Source organism: Lissotriton helveticus, chromosome 11, assembly GCF_964261635.1.
Source record: "Lissotriton helveticus chromosome 11, aLisHel1.1, whole genome shotgun sequence".
NCBI lineage: Eukaryota > Metazoa > Chordata > Amphibia > Caudata > Salamandridae > Lissotriton > Lissotriton helveticus.
This window is the reverse complement of record NC_136072.1, coordinates 793,286,270-793,303,747: the sequence shown is the minus strand read 5'-3', so window position 1 is coordinate 793,303,747 and position 17,478 is coordinate 793,286,270. Positions and strand designations below refer to the sequence as shown.

At 49.8% G+C, this 17,478-nt stretch overlaps 1 protein-coding gene across 4 annotated transcripts in view; it reads right to left on the bottom strand.

Annotated features, from left to right (window-relative positions):
* Nucleotides 1–17,478, bottom strand: part of OGDH (oxoglutarate dehydrogenase) — a 666,388-nt gene that overhangs the window by 280,353 nt on the left and 368,557 nt on the right. The gene's annotated exons all lie outside the window — the stretch shown is intronic.

The following is a 17,478-nucleotide window of genomic DNA, read 5'->3' as shown; positions in this document are numbered from 1 at the left end:
TTAAGATGTGATGCGGCAGCAGCATTAACCTAATAACAATTATGGCAACTAACCTGTAGTACTGAAGCAGAGGGATTGAATTTCAAATGTCCGCTAAATACAGACTAGGCCCCAAACACATTTCGGTGATCACACGTCCATAAGGTGAAGAACTGCCTTAAAGAACTTAAATTGCCTTCCCAATCAGTCCTTTAATAGCTAATAGCTATTCTGGAACAGTGGCATCAATTGATAGGTCCTTGCACAATATGCAGGTGCAGCCATGCCATAAATTACAGCATCCCATTCAACATGTTAAATTATTGCAGCTATTAGGACCTCAAAGTGCCAGTATGAATTTCTCTTCTCTTCTCAAGAGGCAATAATATCCATCTGTCCCCTACTCTCCTCCCTGGCAAACGAAAGATATTTTCCCTTCAGGGTCATTTGCCTTTGAAAAGAACTTGAAAAACCTCTTGGAAAACAGGTTGGAGCATACGAACAACACATTGTTCATTATCAGTCATAATTCTTTACTCAAAGTGGAGTCCTGGACATGGTATTTTAAGCACTAGGTAAGTTAAAAAGAGCTCTGCTTGCTTTCAACGCTCTACCTCAAACCTTTTGAACCCCTTTTCCTCCTCTCACTGCCCAAGGTGCCAAAGTATCTATTTTATTCCATAGGGAAATTACCTTTTAGCCAGTTATGTAGTCACTGAAGCACAATGCCCATGTTCTAACTAAAAATAAGACTCAAAAATATAGGAGGTTCCCCTGTTCTATCTCTCAGGTAAGGGGATCTTACATCAGAGAAAAATATTAAATCCCTATTAGAAACGTAGCAGGCTAGGATCGCTGGACACAAAATTGTTGGGCAGGACTTAGTGAAATGGAGTCCTGAAGAAGGTGTCAACATTGAATAGCACCGAAACGCCGCGTCGACTGTTGTTTTTTGACTGTACTTATATTTACTGTATTCCCACTGTCGGTGGTTTTTAACATTTATTTTTTTAATTGGTTTTTATCATTATGTTTTAGATTGTAACCCTATAGGGAGGAAAATAAAAATTGTCTACTGATACTCTTTCCCTGTATCTACTAGTTTACTTGCCTGCTCCTTTTCTGTAATTAATTCACTGCTGGGTTTATGTAATAACTCCGTCATTTCACTTAGTCCTGCCCAACAATTTTGTGTCCAGCGATCCTAGCCTGCTACGTTTCTAATAGGGATTTAATATTTTTCTCTAATTAAAAATAAAACAACAACAACAAATTTCAAAATTTCAGGTCAACAGCATGTCTTTGGGAAGTTTTGCTGCCCTGTCAATGTAGATGTTCTGGACGACTACATTTTTTTTCGCCAGTGAGCTTGATAATCATGCAAGATAACGGCAAGAGATTAGCGTCCACCTTTGTTTTTACCAACCTCAAAGCAGCTACATCCAAGTTAGAATGGCTGCTGCCCCTCAAACCAGATTATGTGGTGTATGATGGAGTTGGCAGCACAGTTCTAGTGCAGGGTCATAGGCCCAACTGCCTGTACTCTTGTAAGAAAGCTGCCCTTCGGCTCTCCCCAGTACAGTGTTCAGTGACCGCAACTGCAGTTTCCACCTTCCTCATGCTTGCGACGAAGATAAAGGATATTGTATACGTTGCACAGGTGGACTAGTGATTGGTGGAGTCCATTTGGAACACAAATGTGTATATGCTACACAAAATGGTGGCTTCCTTTGTGTTGCGCTGGTGATGTACATCTTTTGACATCCCTATCGGCACATACACCATTCTGGTCTCCCTCGTAACTGAGCAAAATTTGATTACGCCTGAGTAATTGGAGTCTGTTAAGACAAAAAAGTCCTTCAAAAGGTAACGGATGTGCCCCAACTGTACTGATGTCTCGACCCTTAATTCTGATTTTTGCTGTCGAAGGCAAACACGGATCATGCATGTGCGCCATGACTTAGGCCTGTCTCCTCAAAGATTGAGATCTTGTTGGACTGGGAAGAGTGCCCAAAGCACTACCCTCCGTGTTCAAAGGCTACTTACTGCCTTTACCAGGAGTTAAGAAGCACAAGTGCAGTGGTGGCAGGATTTCGTGTAATGATCAGTAGGAATGAACAGGTCCTTTGTACCAGAGTCACTGTAGTGAGGCCTGTAGCCTTACTCATTTAAAGGTCCACTTCTGTGTGCTGACCTCAGCCTTGGCCTAGATCAGGTTTGTGTGTAGTGTTGTGCCACACTTGTGTAGTGAACATGTGCTAGGCACCTGTAAATGGTAGAATACAGGATTATGGCACTTCTGTGAAGTGTGTTTATGTAGTGTGCATGTGCTGATTATATGTGTGATGTGAATGGTACAATCCATGACTGTGAGAAGTTGGCCTGATGTGCAGTGCTCACTATTCTAGTGATCACTATATATCAGTCCAAACAACCCTTATTGATGATTGGTTGTAAGTCAACCTTATAGACCAGCTATCCTAGTAGCATGGATACGAGCAGTCTAAGGCTAAGACTCTAGAGGGCGTGTTAAGCCAGCTGTTTTACCATCACATTACCCCTTGAACACCCAGTGAAAGGACACCACACAAGTGTTATGAAAATAAACAGTGTATTTATTAGAATCACAACAACCCTGTACTCTTTATGAGGACAGGGTGCTAGGCACACAACAAAACTCTTACGAAAATACTTAAGTTAGCACAGTATATACAAATGCCCGAGGGGCACGAAAAACCATATACTCTAGAAGTGGAATGCGAAATTACTAGCAGGTAAGTACAGTACTAATAGGCTTTGGAATCGCTAGGACTTGACTAGGGAATCGTTAGATTACTTCTAGGAGGCCTAGGGGACTCGGGTGCAGAGTGTGCACCCTCACGCGGGATGCGGGACAAAGTCTATGGTAGCTAGTAACGCTAAAGTTAGTGTTCACGGGCGAACCCGACCTGGTAGGGAGAAAATGACAGTGGATCCTGACCCTTGGATAGTGAGGCTATGCTGGGGCACCGAAATGCCGAAGTTACCTAGCCCAGGGGCTGCAGCTGCATATGTCTCAAAAGACGTCGGGAATCCTCGTTGCCAGACCAGGAGCCTGGAAGAAAGATGCTGGCAGGCGACCAGTGAAGATAGTTCGAAGTGATCCAAGCCTGGATCTGGAAGATGGATGACACCTGAAAGCAGAGGGGACCAAGTTCGTGACTACTAGCCAGTAGTCAGTGGGCACCAGGAGGGCACCGGATGGTAGTCACCTCGACTAGGTGACGCTGTGCTCTGCAGATCTCACGGACCAGGAGGCGTTGTCGGCGACCAGGATGGAGAGGCGAGCTGTCCCACGATGGATGAAGCTGTCGGCGTCGAAGTACCCAGGATTGGGCAACAAAGCCTTGGCTAATTCAAGCCCACGCGGTGGACTCAAAATGGCGTCTTGAGTGGACCAGGAGGGTCCGGGGTGCTCCTCTTCTGGAAGGGAGCAAGAGCCAGTCTGGAGCAACCAGACCAGCAGCAGTGATGTCGTCGGGCGTCGTTCAGAAGGCCACAAGCCAGCGGGATAGTAGCCAAACAACGCGGTGAGCAGCAAAAAGCAGAAGGGCCCCACGCCGATCGTGGAGATGCTGGGGGGCTGCTCTTCGGTGCTGGAGCTGCTCAGGGTCGGGGCTTCTCGGACCCCAAAGCACTCGCCAGGAAATTACTCGGCGGGCTTGCTGTGCAGAAGTCGTGCAGTCTTGGCAATAGTCGGTCCCTTGAGGTCTCGTCGCACTCACGGTTCTCAGCTTGGCTGTAGAGGTGAGTAGAGGTCGGAGGTGCCAGGGAAGCCGGGTCTTGTCGAGCTGGGCAGTCGGATTCCGGAGGAAGGACTTACAGCAGACCGCAGTGTTCTTGCGATGGTGCCTGCGGATGCAGGGTGACTACTCCTTAGTCACAAGGGAGAATCTTGAAGAAGGAAATCTTGAAGTCCTTTCGCAGAAAGTCGTGTCTTGATTCCAAAGATGATCTAATTTGGAAGGGGGCCTGCTCCTACCTTTATCTGGGAAAAAGGGGCTGGCACGCGACTAGGTCCTGCCCTATGGGTGGGACCAGGAGGGGGGTGGTTACACCCACTTCCTTGGCGGGCTTTTCCCCAGCTCAGGGTCTGGAGTGTCCCTGGAACTGGTTCAAGCCGGCCTATGCATAGTGAGCACCGGGGTGCCACTTGCAGTCACCTTCCTCTGAAGCCCTGCCTACCTAGGATACACAAAATCCTGTCTGGGACGGTGCTGGCACCGCCCCTGGCAGGAAACCCTTTGTCCTTATCTCCTGCTCTGGGAGGACTCCCAGCAGCAGGAGGGCAGACTTGTGTCTCGGTGGCAGCATCCATTTTGTGGAGCTGAGCCTCTGTTGGACTTTAACCGGGGTTAGGGGTTACATACATGTCGTGTCCCTCTAGAAGGGTGGAATGCTAACCCCGTCGCCAGAATTGGCGAGGGGTTAGTATTCCAATTCGTATGACACCTTACTCGACATGTTTTGATAAAGCGATACCAGAGTTGGCATATAACCGCGAGGATTAGAATGCACTTAAGAGTATATGGTATGCGATATCATGGAAACGGCTAAGGGATAGATCCCGAAAGCCGCAGACAGGCTCAGCTCATGCCAGAGCACCATCTCACACGATTCCAAGCACTCTGCCTTCAGGATTGTTAAGGCCTGCCATAGGAGTGACTGATAGGAGATCTGTGTGTCCATTTTAGGGTTAGATATAGGTATACTATATCCAAAGCAAAGGGTGAGTACACCACCTTGCCCCAGCTGTCGTGCAGCCAGTTGTGTCAGTTTAGTTAGTCAGTCCAGGGGTGGCACAATACATGCTTCAGCCCCTGGGAGACTTCTGGGTGCACCTCAGCCCTGGGTACAGGGACTTGGAGAGGGCCCAGTGCCAATTCAGTACCTGAGTACAATTTGGATAGAGAGAACAGCTAGGCTGTGGGTCTGATTAGCAGGCCCACAGCCAGGGAAAGTCGTAAACCAGTGCAGCAAAAAGCAAATATCTGGGTGATCATAGGATTGCAGACCCTACTCTCCTACATGACCCCCCCCCCCCAAACTTTGGGACAATAAACTAACCTTGACCAGGTGAGTCTTCTTGCTCTAAGTGGAAATACCTGGAGAGCCCATCAGCATTGCTGTGATCAGTACCAGGTCTATACAGGCTCCACTGTAAAATCCATCCCCTGTAGGGAAATGGACCACCTAAGCAGTTTGGGGTTTTCGCCCTTCATCTGATTTAGCCACAAGAGGGGCTTATGGTCGGTCTGAATGGTGAAGTGAGTGCCAAACAAGTAGGCCCTCAGCTTCTTCAGGGCCCAATCCACAGCAAAGGCCTCCCTCTCAATAGCTGACCAATTTTTCTCTCTGGGTGTCAGCCTCCTACTAATGAAAGCAATAGGCTGATCATTACCATCAAAATTCAGCTGAGACAGAACAGCTCCCACACCCAACTCAGAAGCATCTGTTTGGACAATGAATGGCTTGGAGTAATCTGGACTCTTTAGGATAGGTGCTGTGCACATGGCCTGCTTTAGGTCATTGAATGCTTTCTGACAGCTTGCTGTCCACTGAACTTTCTTTGGCATCTTTTTGCTTGTCAGGTCATTAAGAGGGGTCACTATGGACCAATAATTTCTGACAAACTTCCTATAGTACCCAGTCAGGCCCAAGAAAGCTCGAACCTGAGTCTGGGTGATTGGAGGAGTCCAGTCCTTGATGGCCTGTATCTTACTCTCCAGTGGCTGAACCTGGCCTCCACCTACAAGGTGGCCCAGGTATACAACCTGTGTCTGCCCTATCTGGCACTTAGTGGCCTTGATAGTGAGGCCTGCCTTTTGCAGAGCCTCTAACACTTTCCTCAGGTGGACCAGGTGATCCTCCCAGGTGGAGATAAAGACAGCAATATCGTCAAGATATGCTGCACAGAAGTCATCCAGCCCAGTGAGGACTTGATTCACCAACCTTTGGAAGGTGGCAGGTGCATTTTTCAGACCAAAGGGCATTACCACAAACTGATAATGCCCACCAGGGGTAGAAAATGCTGTCTTGGGTTTGGCCTTCTCAGCTAACCTGATTTGCCAATACCCAGCTGTCAAATCAAATGTACTTAAGAAGTTGGCAGAAGCCAATTTATCTATAAGTTCATCTGCTCTTGGTATTGGGTGGGCATCAGTCTTAGTGACTGCATTGAGGCCTCAGTAGTCTACGCAAAACCTCATCTCTTTCTTACCACCCTGGGTGTGAGGCTTTGGCACTAGAACTACTGGGCTAGCCCAAGGGCTATCTGAGGGCTCAATGACTCCCAGCTCCAACATTTTCTGCACTTCTGTTTTGATGCAGTCTCTAACATGATCAGGCTGTCTGTAGATTTTACTCTTGACAGGCAGACTGTCTCCAGTGTCAACATCATGGGTACACCAATCAGTTTGGCTGGGTGTCAGAGAGAACATATGTCTGAAGGATTGCAGAACTTGCCTGCAACCCTGTTGCTGATGTTCAGTGAGGCTGCCACAAAAGACAACACCATCAACTGATCCATCATCAGGATTCTGAGTGAGCAGGTCTGGGAGAGGGTCACTCTCTTCCTCCTGTCCCTCATCTGTGGCCATGAGCAAGCTCATGTCCTTCCTGTCAACATATGCCTTGAGCCTGTTAACATGGAGCACTCTGAGAGGGCTCCTGGGAGTTCCAAGGTCCACCAAGTAGGTAACCTCTCCCTTTTGCTCAATGATGGTGTGGGGCCCAGACCATTTGTTTTTCAGAGCTGCTGGGGCCACTGGCTCCAGCACCCACACCTTCTGTCCTGGCTGGTACACAGTCAGAACAGCCTTTTGGTCATGCCAAGCTTTTTGAAGTTCTTGGCTGGCCTCCAGGTTTTTAGATGCCTTTTCCATATACTCAGCCATCCTGGAGCGGAGACCAAGTACATAGTCCACTATGTTGGTTGCAGGCTTTTTGAGAGGTCTCTCCCATCCTTCCTTCACCAAACACAGGGGTCCTCTTACAGGATGCCCATACAGAAGCTCAACAGGGCTGTAGCCAACCCCCTTCTGTGGGACCTCTCTGTAAGCAAACAAGAGGCAGGGGATCAGGACATCCCATCTTCTCCTAAGAGGTTCAGGTAGCCCATGAATCATCCCTTTGAGGGTCCTGTTGAATCTCTCAATAAGCCCATTGCATTGTGGGTGGTAGGGTGTGGTGAACTAGTAGTTCACACCACACTCCTTCCACATTGCAGTCAGATATCCTGACATGAAGTTTGTACCTCTGTCAGAAACGACCGCCTTAGGGAAACCCACTCTGGAGAACACTCCAACTAGGGCTCTTGCCACTACAGGTGCTGTAGTGGTCCTAAGTGGTATAGCTTCAGGATACCTGGTGGCATGATCCACCACCACCAGTATAAACTTGTGCCCTGATGCTGTCTGGGGTTCCATTGGACCAACAATGTCAATCCCCACTCTTTCAAAGGGAACCCCCACCACAGGTAGTGGTATGAGGGGGGGCCTTTGTTGTGCCACCTGACTTACCACTGGCTTGGCAAGTGACACAGGAGTGACAAAACTCCTTGGTATTCTCATTCATATGGGGCCAGTGATAGTGTGAGACAAGCCTGTCCCAAGTCTTTGTCTGACCTAAATGACCTGCAAGGGGAATCTCATGGGCCAAGGTGAGAAGGAAACCTCTCAGAGACAAGGGGATGACCAGCCTCCTGGTTGCACCAGGCTTGGGGTCTCTTGACTCAGAGTACAGGAGTCCATCTTCCCAGTATACCCTGTGGGCACCTGTGGCATTCCCTGCAGCCTCAGCAGCAGCCTGCTGTCTGAGGGGTTCAAGGGAAGGGCAGTCTAACTGTGCCTTCCCCAGGTCTGCTCTGGAGGGTCCCCCTGAGCCCAGAAACTCAACTTGATCAAGTTCAAGCTCTTTAGGCTCAGTTTCCCTCAGTTCTCTCAGATCAGCCTCCTCAGAGACTTGATCCTCAACCTGGGGCAAGGGGGAAGGCAAAGCCTTAACCCTACTGCTCTTCTTCTTGGAAGGTGTCTGGTCCATAATTTCAGGATCCAGCACCTGTTCAGTGGGGCATCTTCTGGCCTGTGACCTAGTCACAGCAAGCACATGTGCTGGCAAGCCTAACATTTTCATGTGAGTCCTCTGCTCCACTTCTGACCATAGTGATGACTCCAAATCATTGCCCAACAAACAATCAACTGGGAGGTCTGAACTGACTACAACTTTCTTTTGTCCCTTCACTCCACCCCAGGAGAAAGCTACAATCGCCATACTATGACTGGTAGTGACGTTGCTAGCATTGGTCACCAGGAAATCTGTACCTGGCATGATCTGTCCAGGGTCCACAAAGTTAGGTGTCACCATGGTGACACTGGCACAAGTGTCCCTATAGGCCTGAGCCATTTTGCCATGTATCAAAGGTGTCTGCCTGTATTTGCCCAAAGTATTGGGACTTATATCAGGGGACATGTCCATATCCCCTGTACAGACAAGGACAGCCTGAGTGAGTGTGCCAACTAAGTTGTCAGACCCCTCAGTACCCAAGGTTAACCTAACTAATGCCTTGGGAGGTACACTACCACTACTGACTGTACTAGGGGGTGCAGTTGCCTTAGGGGCTGTAGTGGCAGGAGTTTGTCCTCCTCTTTTGGTGCACTCACTAAACCAGTGAGACTTACTTTTGCAGTACTGGCACCACCTTTTTGACTGGCCTTCTTGAGTCTTCTTCTTCTGGGAAGCCTGACCCCCACCCTCTTTGGTTTGTTGGGGACCTGGTGAAGACTTCTGGTCATTTTGTTCACTCTTAACATTACCCTTCTGGTCTGCTTTCTTCTGACCACCCTGGTTCTGGTTCTGGTTCTGCTTGATCCTTGTCCTGACCCATTTGTCTGCCTTCTTTCCCAATTCTTGGGGAGAGGTCAGATCTGAATCAACAAGGTGCTGGTGCAACAACTGGTTCTGACAATTGTTTAAAATTTGTTCTCTCATCATAAGATTATACAATCCTGTGTAATCTGTAACCTTGCTACCCAGCAACCAGCCCTCCAAAGCCTTAGTGGCACAATCCACAAAGTCAGACCAGTCCTGAGACTGAGTTTTCTGGGTGTCTCTGAACAGCAACCTGTACTGCTCAGTGGTTAAACCAAACCCATCAACCAGTGCATTTTTCAGGACCTGGTAATCATTAGCATCCTCCACTCTTGTAGTGAGGAGCTTATCTCCACCTTCACCATCAAAGGAGAGCCACAGTATAGCTGCCCACTGACTTCGGGGAATGCACTGCACAGTGTAGGCCCTCTCCAAAGCAGCCATCCATTTCTGGATATCATCCCCTTGCTTAAAGGGGGGCACTATTTTAGTCAGGTGTTTAGTATCTAAACCCTTCTCTCTATCTCTTGGGAGATTGCTGCCACCAGCGGGAGCTAGCCCACTCATCTGCTGCTCTCTAGCAAAAGCAAGCTTTTCTTTGGCCAGGGCAAGTTCTTCCCTTTCAATCCTCAGAGCAGCCTGTCTCATTCTAGCTTCATGCTCTATTCTCTGAGGGGAAGCCACTCTCCTCTGTGGAGAGTTTCTCCTCCTCTGGGAAGAGTGCAGAGATCTATTGGAGTCCCTAGAAAGAGATCTATCTCTCCTAACTCCAAGGTTAGGCCCACTTCGGGTTAGTACTGGGGGTCCCCCAGATCCTAGCCCAAGTAAGTCTAAGTTGGCCCTGGTTAGCCTTCTGACTACCTCAAGACCTTTGTCTACCTCATCCCCAGAGAGTTCCTCTTGATCCTCCTCCTCAACTGCAGTAGCAGTGTTGGGGAGGTCTGGATCCCCAGAGGTTCCCTCTAAGGCTGGCATATTCTCATGTAACTGAGAAATCTTTCTGGCATCATATGTCTCTAAGAGACCTATCAGAAAGGGAATGGTGGGGTTAGACCCCTGCTTCAGTTTCCTGGAGGTACAGACTTGTCTCATGTCCTGGAAACTGAGAGCTGCATATCTTGAGGTGACCTGTGGAGGGTCAACACTTACCAGGGGAGTCTCAGTAGATTCTCCCTGGGTAGACATGCTTTTCTAGTGAGGTGTAAGTGGTGCACTTACCTACACTATATGTTTGCCTACTGATCCCTTGCTAGAGTTGTAGTTTAGGGTGTGCTAGGCCCTAGGAGCTACAACAGCTGGTTCAGTAGAACTCAGAGTATTCTAAGCTAAGTTATATGTACCTTTAGTACTTATGTGATCTTTCACAAGATATTCTTAGGATATGTGTGGTAAAACAACAGCAAGCTCAAATCCCAACCGCTGCTCACCAATGTGAGAAGTTGGCCTGATGTGCAGTGCTCACTATTCTAGTGATCACTATATATCAGTCCAAACAACCCCTATTGATGATTGGTTGTAAGTCAACCTTATAGACCAGCTATCCTAGTAGCATGGATACGAGCAGTCTAAGGCTAAGACTCTAGAGGGCGTGTTAAGCCAGCTGTTTTACCATCACATTACCCCTTGAACACCCAGTGAAAGGACACCACACAAGTGTTATGAAAATAAACAGTGTATTTATTAGAATCACAACAACCCTGTACTCTTTATGAGGACAGGGTGCTAGGCACACAACAAAACTCTTACGAAAATACTTAAGTTAGCACAGTATATTCAAATGCCCGAGGGGCACGAAAAACCATATACTCTAGAAGTGGAATGCGAAATTACTAGCAGGTAAGTACAGTACTAATAGGCTTTGGAATCGCTAGGACTTGACTAGGGAATCGTTAGATTACTTCTAGGAGGCCTAGGGGACTCGGGTGCAGAGTGTGCACTCTCACGCGGGATGCGGGACAAAGTCTATGGTAGCTAGTAACGCTAAAGTTAGTGTTCACGGGCGAACCCGACCTGGTAGGGAGAAAACGACAGTGGATCCTGACCCTTGGATAGTGAGGCTATGCTGGGGCACCGAAATGCCGAAGTTACCTAGCCCAGGGGCTGCAGCTGCATATGTCTCAAAAGACGTCGGGAATCCTCGTTGCCGGACCAGGAGCCTGGAAGAAAGATGCTGGCAGGCGACCAGTGAAGATAGTTCGAAGTGATCCAAGCCTGGATCTGGAAGATGGATGACACCTGAAAGCAGAGGGGACCAAGTTCGTGACTACTAGCCAGTAGTCAGTGGGCACCAGGAGGGCACCGGATGGTAGTCACCTCGACTAGGTGAGTGGGCGACGCTGTGCTCTGCAGATCTCACGGACCAGGAGGCGTTGTCGGCGACCAGGATGGAGAGGCGAGCTGTCCCACGATGGATGAAGCTGTCGGCGTCGAAGTACCCAGGATTGGGCAACAAAGCCTCGGCTTATTCAAGCCCACGCGGTGGACTCAAAATGGCGTCTTGAGTGGACCAGGAGGGTCCGGGGTGCTCCTCTTCTGGAAGGGAGCAAGAGCCAGTCTGGAGCAACCAGACCAGCAGCAGTGATGTCGTCGGGCGTCGTTCAGAAGGCCACAAGCCAGCGGGATAGTAGCCAAACAGCGCGGTGAGCAGCAAAAAGCAGAAGGGCCCCACGCCGATCGTGGAGATGCTGGGGGGCTGCTCTTCGGTGCTGGAGCTGCTCAGGGTCGGGGCTTCTCGGACCCCAAAGCACTCGCCAGGAAATTACTCGGCGGGCTTGCTGTGCAGAAGTCGTGCAGTCTTGGCAATAGTCGGTCCCTTGAGGTCTCGTCGCACTCACGGTTCTCAGCTTGGCTGTAGAGGTGAGTAGAGGTCGGAGGTGCCAGGGAAGCCGGGTCTTGTCGAGCTGGGCAGTCGGATTCCGGAGGAAGGACTTACAGCAGACCGCAGTGTTCTTGCGATGGTGCCTGCGGATGCAGGGTGACTACTCCTTAGTCACAAGGGAGAATCTTGAAGAAGGAAATCTTGAAGTCCTTTCGGAGAAAGTCGTGTCTTGATTCCAAAGATGATCTAATTTGGAAGGGGGCCTGCTCCTACCTTTATCTGGGAAAAGGGGGCTGGCACGCGACTAGGTCCTGCCCTATGGGTGGGACCAGGAGGGGGGTGGTTACACCCACTTCCTTGGCGGGCTTTTCCCCAGCTCAGGGTCTGGAGTGTCCCTGGAACTGGTTCAAGCCGGCCTATGCATAGTGAGCACCGGGGTGCCACTTGCAGTCACCTTCCTCTGAAGCCCTGCCTACCTAGGATACACAAAATCCTGTCTGGGACGGTGCTGGCACCGCCCCTGGCAGGAAACCCTTTGTCCTTATCTCCTGCTCTGGGAGGACTCCCAGCAGCAGGAGGGCAGACTTGTGTCTCGGTGGCAGCATCCATTTTGTGGAGCTGAGCCTCTGTTGGACTTTAACCGGGGTTAGGGGTTACATACATGTCGTGTCCCTCTAGAAGGGTGGAATGCTAACCCCGTCGCCAGAATTGGCGAGGGGTTAGTATTCCAATTCGTATGACACCTTACTCGACATGTTTTGATAAAGCGATACCAGAGTTGGCATATAACCGCGAGGATTAGAATGCACTTAAGAGTATATGGTATGCGATATCATGGAAACGGCTAAGGGATAGATCCCGAAAGCCGCAGACAGGCTCAGCTCATGCCAGAGCACCATCTCACACGATTCCAAGCACTCTGCCTTCAGGATTGTTAAGGCCTGCCATAGGAGTGACTGATAGGAGATCTGTGTGTCCATTTTAGGGTTAGATATAGGTATACTATATCCAAAGCAAAGGGTGAGTACACCACCTTGCCCCATCTGTCATGCAGCCAGTTGTGTCAGTTTAGTTAGTCAGTCCAGGGGTGGCACAATACATGCTTCAGCCCCTGGGAGACTTCTGGGTGCACCTCAGCCCTGGGTACAGGGACTTGGAGAGGGCCCAGTGCCAATTCAGTACCTGAGTACAATTTGGATAGAGAGAACAGCTAGGCTGTGGGTCTGATTAGCAGGCCCACAGCCAGGGAAAGTCGTAAACCAGTGCAGCAAAAAGCAAAAATCTGGGTGATCATAGGATTGCAGACCCTACTCTCCTACAATGACAGACTCTGGGTTCCATTTTGGGAGACCCAGGGCTGCATGGTGAAATATGAGGAGAGGAGGTAGAGGACTCCACCCATCCAGTTAGATTTGTGCATTGCTGTAGTAAGACCTCTGACCCTCGGTCTAGGTCCACTCTCGCCACAGCTACGCTGTGCCGCCTCTTGCCTCCAGACCCCAAACTCATCTTTGGGAGGTTTGAGGCTGCTGCCCGCTCCTGCTGCCCGCTTCAACTGGGACCAGACTGCCTGCAACCACTGTAACCTTTCTCGGTCGTTTTTTTTTCCTTTCTTAATTTTCCCCATCTGGATCTTGCTCTAATTCCACCACTATTTTTATTTTCTCGTGCCTGCCTGATCCTTTCGCCGCTGCTGCCCCTGCGGCACCTCCTCCCCGGAATTTCTCCTGAGAATTCCCCTCCCCAGCCTCTCCTCCCTCCCACCTCCCCTACTTAATGCAGGAAAGCTACCTGGTTCACCACCGCACTTCAATAAGCCAGACGCACCTGCAGACGCATGGAGAAGAACTGGAGAAACGCCAAGAAAACCACACCACCTACAAGGAAGCCATGACAGACTACCACAACCACATCAGAGCCACCAAGAGGAACTTCATCCACAACAAAATCCTGGCCAACTCCACCAACTCCAAGGAACTTTTCAGTCATTCAAGACTTCACCAACCCACGCAGCGAAGCCTCAGACATCACCCCATCCCAAGACCTCTGCGACAAGCTTGGAACCTATTTCCACCTCAAGATCAAAAACCTCTACGAAAACTTCATCGACCATCCACCATGACTGGACGCAGAAGCCCACAGCTGACCACACCGACCTCAAGAACTATTGGCCCATCTCGCTCCTCCCCTTCACAGCCAAAGTTACAGAGAAAACAGTCATGAAACTGACACGATTCATTGAAGAGAACGCCATCCTCGACCCATCCCAATCTGAATTCCTAAGCAACCACAGCACAGAGACCGCCCTACTCTCCGCCACAGACTGCATCCGCACCCTCCTGGACCAAGGCCACTCCGCAGCCCTCGACCTATCAGCGGCCTTCGACACTGTCTCCCACCGCACACTAGTCGCCAGACTACACGACGCAGGCATACAAGGAAGAGCCCTGGACTGGGTCCGATCATTCCCCACCGGAAGAAGCCAAAGGATCAGACTCCCACCCTTCCTCTCCAACCCCATGAAAATCACCTGTGGAGTCCCACAGGGTTCATCCTGGTGCCCCACCCTCTTCAACATCTACATGGTCCCCCTTGCAGCCATCGTCCGACAACACAGCCTCAGCATCGTATCCTACGCCAACAACACCCAGCTCATCCTCTCCCTCACCAAAGACCCCACCACTGAAAAAACTCATATTCCAGAAAGGAATGCAAGACGTCGCAGTCTGGATGACCAACATCAGCCTGAAGCTCAACGCCGAGAAGACAGAAGTCCTCGTCACCACCCCTTCTGCATGGAACAGCACCTGGTGGCCGACCACCCTCGGAAGCCCACCTACCCATCAGATCACACCAAGAACCTAGGCATCGTACTCGACGCATCACTCAACATGAACCAACAGGTCAACGCCATCACCTCCAGCTGCTTCAACACCCTCCGCATCTTCCGCAAGACCTTCAAGTGGATTCCCCCGAGTCAAGGAAGACAGTCACCCAAGCACTCATCACCAGCAGAACTTGACTATGGAAACGCACTCTGCGGCGACATCAACAAGTCCCTACTCCGCAAACTCCACACAATACAGAACAGCGCCGCCAGACCCGTCCTCGGCATCCCCAGACACAAACACATCAGCCAACACCTACGAAGTCTCTACTGGCTCCGCATGGAGAAAAGAGTCACTTTCAAAATCCTCACTCACGCCTACAAATGCCTACACAACACCGAACCCAAATACCTCAATGACAGAATCAACTTCCACGTACCCAAAAGAAACCTCCGATCTTCCAACCTCGCACTGGCCAAAACCCCGCACATCCACAGAGCCAGAGCCGGCGGAAGATCCTTCTCTCACATTGCAGCCAAGACCTGGAACAAGCAGCCGGCAGACATCAGACGCGCCCCTTCCCTGAACACCTTCAGGAAGACACTCAAGACCTGGCTCTTCGGCTAAACAGATTTGCGGACTCCCCCTCGAGACCCTCACAGGTGAGTATCGCGCTTACAATTCCATGATTAGTTGATTGCTGCAATCTTGTAAGTCCAGTGGGACGCACTAGAAAGAGAGAAATGCACCCTAGCACACCTCTAAGGATGCTCTTTGATTTAGAGCGAGGTCACAAGGAAAGGGCCTGGTCACATCTCAGGAAGGAGATGGGGCTGATAAGAGAATCAAACAGTAGGGCTGAGGCCTGCGACTAAGCCTTTGATGCACCTATCACTGTGGCTGGCATCCAGGTGTGAACTCCTAATCACTCCCATGGCTTGTGTTGTGGGACTGTCACCTTTGGAGTCGCTCCTGCTGTGACAGACTGCTTTCTAGAGGAAGCAAGGGTAGAGGAGTGGGCTCTTCAAAAGGAGTACAAACACAACATAAAAACTCAGACTCGGGCTCAATCACATTCGGTGTCTGGAAATGGACAATACGAAGATGAGCTTAAGACCCCAAAAATGGTCTCAACTGCCAAGCAGCAAGTCGGGCTGAGCAAGGAAGAGAAGCTTTGCAAGACTTCTGACTGAGACCTGGACTGGGGGCCAGGGCCTGCTAGTTTACCAGCTGGGTGACAGACTTTCACCCAGGGAATCCAAGACCAATTTCCAGGGAGCACCGCTTGCCAGGGTGCCCTGTAAGGAAGAGGAGCGTGTTGGTGAGACCAAGGTCCAGTGGGGAAACCGGTTGAGTGAATTCCCTTTGTGAGGCCTGGGGAGATGACTGCTGAATCGATCCAGTCATTGCCCATGTGCAGGGAAAGTCTCATATGCCAGAGGAGGGATACCATAAAGTGAGCTGTGATCATTGCTGTGCCCATATGCAGTGAGGAACCAGTGACCCCATATACCAGAATGGGCTGCTGTAAACAGACTGGTATACCGAGAGGGCAGTTACTCTTATGTAACGGTCAGTCAGTGACCCCAATCCCAAGAGGGGCCACCATGAGAAAATCTGCTATGCCAATCAGGTCAGAGAACTTGTGCAGTGGAGGGACTGTGACCCCCGTATGGCATAGGTGGCCACTGGGACCAAGCAAAAAGCTTGACCTAGTCACGATCGTCACCGGAGGAGAGAGGCTATGATGGGGACAGCTACAAACTTACACCGTGACTGAGGACCAGCTTTGAGACCACCGCCCTACTCTCGCTTCCACTACACCGCAACAACTAACACTCACCATGTGAAGGACCAACGTACTTACTCAGCTTGGAGAAGCCACGACAAACCTCCTGACTCTGTGGCTGCCTAACTGCATGTGAGGCCGTTGTAGACTGCCAATTGCAGCCCATCTGGGCCATGTGCAGAGAACTTTCCAGAGACAACTGCTCAAGCTCCAACCCCTGTGGAGGGCAGTGGTCCCAGGGAAGATTGTGTATTTTGAGTTGTGAGCCTGTGTTTACTCCCTGTATTCAATCCCCCCTGCCTCCACCACCCAGAGCACCCTTGGACTACTCAACCAACGTTATTACTGAGAGTCCAGTGCTATAATACTACTTGGCCCTGTTGCTCAAGATCCATAGTAAGTTGGGCCCCAGGTGAAAAAGGCCTCAACCGCCACAGTTGAGCCCAGTAAACCCCCTCCCCCCGCCTGTACAGGGTTTTGATCAGAGTAATTTTGGTAATATTGATGCAAAATTAGGTAAAACAAAGTAATTCGATAATTTCATGTAATTTACATACAAAATGCCTACAGCAATCGCACAGGAACGTAAGTGACTGCTGCTGTTTGTATTATGTCTCATTAAGAGCTATTTTCGTAGCGCATAATGAGGTTAATTTTAGATATAAATGTGCATTTTGTGCTACAAAAATGCACGTTTAGGTTCCTTGAGTAATTTTGCAGAATTTTTCTATAACTTCACAGTATATTACATGAGTTACCCCCATCCCTGCTTAGACCCACTGTACCTAATGGGGTTTGGAAGGTTTCTATTACGCTCCCATTTATCTCGATGTAGGTTTTCCAGGCCTGGGGAAAAACATCCCTCCCTCATTTTGTGTGCTGTGGCCATTTCCCAGGACAATAGGCACACACTTTAGCACTCCGTAAGTCCCTAGCAATGGTACCCCTCGGCCCTAGGGCATGGGTATTAAAGACTGTCCTTAAGGGCTGCCACCTTAATGGACCCCCATACAAATTGCATGTAAAGTGGAGAAGTCACTGAGATCTCGTAACTCGAAAGACTTATTGCTTGCAATGTCAGAGCCCAACATTAGATGGCAGGAGTATGCACAGCATATGTGTCTACAGCCACACATGCCACTAACACTTATTTTTCA